Source organism: Pinus tabuliformis, chromosome 7 (assembly GCF_031772625.1).
Source record: "Pinus tabuliformis cultivar Carrire ecotype Pingquan chromosome 7, CPIR1, whole genome shotgun sequence".
Taxonomy (NCBI): Eukaryota; Viridiplantae; Streptophyta; class Pinopsida; order Pinales; family Pinaceae; genus Pinus; species Pinus tabuliformis.
Window position 1 is genome coordinate 37,626,133 of NC_142293.1, and position 5,604 is coordinate 37,631,736.

Genomic DNA, 5,604 nt, shown 5'->3' on the forward strand with positions numbered 1-5,604 from the left:
ATTTTTAATGGAGTCCCTAAGTCTAAACTTAGGGAAAACAAAGTATTAATGTGAATTAATATAAAACTGTGTTAGAATGGTCCAAAAGTCATGGATCAAGCTAGATCTAATCTTAGCCGTTGACTATGGACTTAATCTCAGCCGTTGATTTGTCAACGAGAAAAGTATAAGAGGAGGCTTGAGGGTCACTTGGAGAACACACCGAGAGATCAAGATTTCGACTTTCTGGGGCTGGGTTTGCTGAGAAAGTTGAGAGAGTGATCAAAGTTGCAGCTGAGGGGCAGTGAATACAGAAGCAGAGAGGTAGAAATAACACCAAGAGGATCAATGCAGTAGCCGTAGAGAGGGATGCAGAAGCAGCCAAGGGTTCATGCAGAGCCAGCTAGGGCTCACGCAGAGGCAGCCAAGAGCTGCGCAGTGCCTCAGAGGGCCAGCGTGGGTGATGCAGAGGGCTAACGCAGTGCCTCCAGAGGCTGATGCAGGCGAAGCCAGAGTGATGTTGGGCTAATACTGGGCCAGAGAGAGGCTGACGCAGTCCTTAGAGGCTGACATTGGGGTTTTGTGGGGCAGATTGGAGCTGTGGAGCTGCTAAAGTGTTTATCCAGGGTTTCAGCAGCAGTATCTGCTTCTGAGTAGGGAGGTACTACTGCCGAGATTTTTTTCTGTTAGGTATGCCGGATTTGGCACCCAGATTGTATTCTGAAACTGCTGAATAAATCAAACCCTTAGATAGCTACACCGGTTTTCCTGTATTGGGTTTTTCTGGGGACATTAGTCCAAAAACAACGGTGTCACTTGTGTGCTTGTTTCTATTTCCTTCAGTTGATGATTTGTAATGTGTTGAGCATGTACTTGTATTTATTTCTAGTATTTACATGGTAAATAACTTGTTAATTAACATAACAAGTAGGTAGGAATAAATCAGTAAAGTGCATGAAGGGTTTCTAACGTGTCAGACTTAGAAATTCCAAAATGGTATCAAAGCATGGTTGCAGATCACAGGAGAACTAAGGACATCAGCTGAACAGAGCAACAGCAGAAAAACAGTTTTCCCAAGTGATAGAAGTTGTTCATAGCAAAGTAGTAGCAAGGAAGGGGTGATGCAGTGCCTGCGTTATCAAGATTGAGCCAAGAAGAGGTAGTGCAGAGGCTGAGGGAGGCAAAGGTAGGCTCACGTAGAGGGCAGGAGCGCTGACGTAGTTGGCTGAGGAGGTTGATTTGCCGGTGCCGGGATTGCGCATAGCCTAAGAGCTCTAACCTTCAGGTTGCTAGGGTTTAGGAGGCTGTGGGTAAGTTGCAGAGTGGAGTTAGTGGGGTAGTGTAGTCAGAACAATACCTAACAGGGCAAGGCCAAGGTAGAGGGAGTTGTTGCCGAGGTGGATTTCTAGCCAAGGAATCCAGATCAGTGTTACAGTTGCACAGACGATTGGAGAGGGGCATCTCGACATTGGCAGAAGGGTTTCTAGAAGGGAAATCGAGGCTTAGAGGAGCCATACTAAGAACTTCAAGGAGGGAAGTAGAGGAGCAGAGAAATGGCACTACATGAAGTAAGAGACCAGGACAGATTGGACTGAGCCTCAAACTTCGTAGTCTGGAAGGCCAAAATCTTATCCGTACTAGACAGGAATCGTGTCAAGCACTTTGCCTTGAGGACGATAGCTATCGCAGTTGACTTTTGAAGTTTCTAAGTCTACTTAGTTATAAATCCTCCATGCACTTTATCTTATTTATTCCTACCTACTTGTTTCGTTACTTAACAAGTTATTTACAATGTAAATACTGAAAATAAACACTAGTGCATGCTCAACATATTACAGATCAACAACTAAAGGAAACAGAAACAATCACACCAAATGACACCGTTATTTTTGGACCAATGTCCCCGGAAAAACCCAATGTGGGAAAACCGGTGTAGCTATCTGAGGGTTTTCTTATTAAGCAATATCAGAGTACAATTTGGGTGTCGAAACTGGCCTACCCAACGGAGAATTTCCTTGGCAGTAATACCTCTCAGTTTGAGGCAAATCTCCTGGCTGAAACTCCGAATAATCTTTCCGGTAGCTCCTCAGCTCCAATTTGCCCCAGAAACCCTAGCGTTTGCTCTTTCTAGACTGCGTCAACCCCTCTCTGCCCAGCGTTGACCCTGTGTCACTCTAAATGGGTTTGACTCAGCCTTAGGAGGCCTTGCGTTAGCCTTCTAGCCCTCTGCGTCAGCAATGTTGGCCTCTTTAAGGCTCTACGAAAATCCCGGTTGCTTCTGCATGGCCCCGCGTGAGCCTTGGTGGCTACTGCGTCACTCTCTCTGGCTACTTGCTGCTCTTCCGACACTATCTCTGCCTCTCTATCTCTCTGTAATCAATGCCCCTCAACTGCAACTCCCGATCACTAATTCTATCTCTCTTAGCAAACCCCGCTCTAGAGAATAGAATGACTGATCACTCTGGTGTGTTCTCCAAGTGACCCTCAAGCTTCCTCTTATACTTTTCTCGTTGACATATCAATGGGCGAGATTAAGTCCTTAATCAACTGTTAAGATTAGATCTGGCTTGATCCATGTCTTTTGGACCATTCTAACACAGTTTCACATTAATATTTTAATTTCCCTAAGTTTAGACTTAGGGACTCCATTAAAAATATTAATTATTTTAATATCTCTTGAACTGTTTAGAATCTGCCCAAACCCTTTCTGGGTATTGAAGATCTCATGTGCCCCAACCTCTCCACCAAATTTCGTGGCTAGAGCACATCTAATGCTACCCCAAATCAACACTCCCTCTTAGCGAGGACTGTGCTTTAGCAATACTCTTCACTGAGTATTACTCTGATCCTCCGACATCGGTCCCTGTGCTGATGCTAGGCCTGCTGCACACCATCCTCTGCACAGTTGTATCTTGTACCACTGCCCATGGTTCTGCCACTGCCACTGCTGCATCTGTACGACAACTCCCTCTACATCCGTGCTGCTGCTGGTCCTTTCTCCCAGCATTGCATCTGCACTGCACCTCCTCTCATCATGTTGCATTGTGCTGCCCACTGCTGCACTACAACTTAGTTACTAAGAAGTAAGTAACTGATCTCCGAACTCTAACCTCTATGTTGGGTTAGAGACCCTCCTGATGCTGAAGCTCCCACTGCCGCTGACAAGTGCTCCCTCTCTGACCTCTGCGTTGCTGCAACAACTCCCTGCATCTCGCACCATTACACACCTCTTTGTGCCATCCTGCACTGGTGCAACACTCCCATGCCTCTCACACTGCTGTAACCTGCTAGCCTCGTGCTGTCTCAGGACTCTTGCACTGTAGCTCTCTCAGTCGCTCCATCCGCATCCGTCTCTACCCGACTCAGCTAGTCCTGCTACTCCTCTTTGTGGCTCCCATAGCAAGGTTTAATCCAAGAGGTTGGGTACCTCGAGGATCCTGCCCCTCATCGCTTGTAGTCTGCCTGACTACAGCTCGATGTCTCCCCACTTCCGCTCAAGTGGTGCGTGTGCACTCATGGGACAATCATCGTCTGTCAACACTTCCTTCTTTGCCCTTGTTGGCACTGCCTTAGTCTCGAAAGACTCTTCCTTACTCTTCTTCCTTGGAAACTGGGTCGCATAATGACCCAGCTCCCCACAGTGGAAGCACTTGATCTTGGAGAGATCCTTCTTCTTCGCTTTTCCTTTTTTCCCTCAGATGCTACGGCAACATCTTCCTCCTCTTGCTTGACTTTGATCCCGTTGCTGCTGCTACCCGTCTTCGACTGCCGTCTGATCTCTTCTTGGCGAAGAGCATCCCACATCTCATCTGAAGGTGGAAGTGTCCCTCTGCCCTTTATACTCTGGACAAATACATCCTAGTCTTCTAAGACTGAATTCAGGACCGTCCTCACCATCAATTCCTGATCCGGCGTGGCTCCTATGGAAGTCAACTGATCTCGGATCTCGTTCAGTCCTCCGAGGAAGGTGTCAATCTGTTCTCCCTTCTTCATCTGATACGACCTCAACTGATTCTCTAGTAACATTCTTCTCTGCATAGAAGTATGTTGGTACAAGTTCTTGAGGGCCTCCCACATCTCATATGCCGTTTCCTTCTCGGCAATGTGTGGTACTACATGGTCCTTGACTTCGTCAAGGATGATGCTCTTGGCCCTCACCATTGCCTCCTCGTACTCAAGGACGATGCTCTTGGCCCTCGCCATTGCCTCCTCGTACTTGTCATTATCATTGGGGTCGATGTAGATAGTTATAACCTTTAAGGCGAAGTTCTTGACACGATTTCTGTCAAGTACAGATAAGATTCTGGCCTTCCATACTATGAAGTTCGACGCTCCATCCAGTCTATCCTGGTCTCTTACTCTGTGTAGTGCCATGATGCTCTTCTACTTCCCTCTTGGAAGTTCTCTGTTTGACTCCTCTGAGTCTCTAGTTCCCGTATGGAAGTTCTCTTCTAGACTCCCTCTGAGTCCCGATTTCCCTCCTAGAAATCCTTTTGTCCCTGTTGAGATGCCCCTACTCTGATCGTCTTGTGCAACCACACCACTAATCTGGGTTCCTCGGCTAGAAAGCCTCCGTAGCAACTCCCTCCTCTTGGCCTTGCTCTCTCAGGTACTATTCTGACTACAGTACCTCACCAGCTCCACTCTGCAATATTCCCATAGCCTTCTAAACCCCAGCAACCTGAAGGTGAGAGGTCTTAGGCTCTGCGCAATCCCGACACCAGCAACCCGACCTCCTCAGCAAACTGCGTTAGCCCTCCCAACTTCTGTGTGGCTTTGCGTGAGGCTCCCTTTGCCTTCTTTAGCCTCTGCGCTGCCTCTTCTCGACTCAGCCTTGATGACGTAGGCACTACGTCACCCTTCCCTTGTTGCTACTCTGCTAGAAATAACTTCTGTCACCTTGGGACAACTGTTTTCTGCTGCTATTGCTCCGCTCGGCTGATGTCCTCAGTTCTCCTATGATTTGCAATCACTCTTTGATATCATGTTGAAGTTTCTAAGTCTACTTAGTTAGAAACGCTCCGTGCACTTTATTTGATTTCTTCCTACCTACTTGTTCTGTTACTTAACAAGTTATTTACCATGTAAATACTGAAAATAAACACTAGTGCATGCTCAACATATTACAGATCAACAACTGAAGGAAACAGAAACAATCACACCAAAAGACAGTTATTTTTGGACCAATGTCCCCAGAAAAACTCAATGTGGGAAAACGGGTGCAGCTATCTGAGGGTTTTCTTATTAAGCAATATCAATGTACAATTTGGGTGTCGAAACTGGCCTACCCAACAGAGAATTTCCTTGGCAGTAATACCTCTCAGTTTGAGGCAAATCTCTTAGCTGAAACTTTGGATAATCCTTCTGGTAGCTCCTTAGCTCCAATCTACCCCAGAAACCCCAGCGTCTGCCCTTTCTGGATTGCGTCAACCCCTCTCTGCTCAGCGTTGGCACTGTGTCACCCTGAATGGGTCTGCGTCAGCCTTAGGAGGCCCTGCATCAGCCTTCTGGTCCTCTGCATCAGCAACGCTGACCTCTCTAAGGCTCTACGCAAATCCCGACTGCCTCTGTGTGGCTCTGCGTGAGCCCTGGAGGCTACTGCGTCACTCTCTCTAGCTACTTACT